The sequence below is a fragment of the Meleagris gallopavo genome, chromosome 20, assembly GCF_000146605.3.
Source record: "Meleagris gallopavo isolate NT-WF06-2002-E0010 breed Aviagen turkey brand Nicholas breeding stock chromosome 20, Turkey_5.1, whole genome shotgun sequence".
NCBI lineage: Eukaryota > Metazoa > Chordata > Aves > Galliformes > Phasianidae > Meleagris > Meleagris gallopavo.
The window spans coordinates 1,939,611-1,939,905 of record NC_015030.2 but is presented as its reverse complement, the minus strand read 5'-3'; positions in this window follow the sequence as shown (position 1 = coordinate 1,939,905).

Sequence of the window (295 nt, the reverse complement as noted above, 5' to 3'; positions counted from 1 at the left end):
GTGCCCTGCAGGTTTCTGGGTGGTGCAGAGCTCAGTTTGCTATGCTGTGAGATGGAGGAGTGCTTCAGCTTTGCACCATGATCCTGGCTGGCAGCAGGGATGCGCTGCTCTGTGCAGCACGGCTGGGGCTCTCCTGCGGCTCTGCAGGTCAGGGCAGAGGAAAGGGGATGGCAAAATTGCTGGGGGTGTTTTTGCAGGAGGGGCAGCTGTAGAGGCAAGGATGGGGGCTCATCACCAGTGCTGCAGGAGGATGCAGCTGGCCAGACCCTCCTCCCCCTCATAGATCAGGCCACCC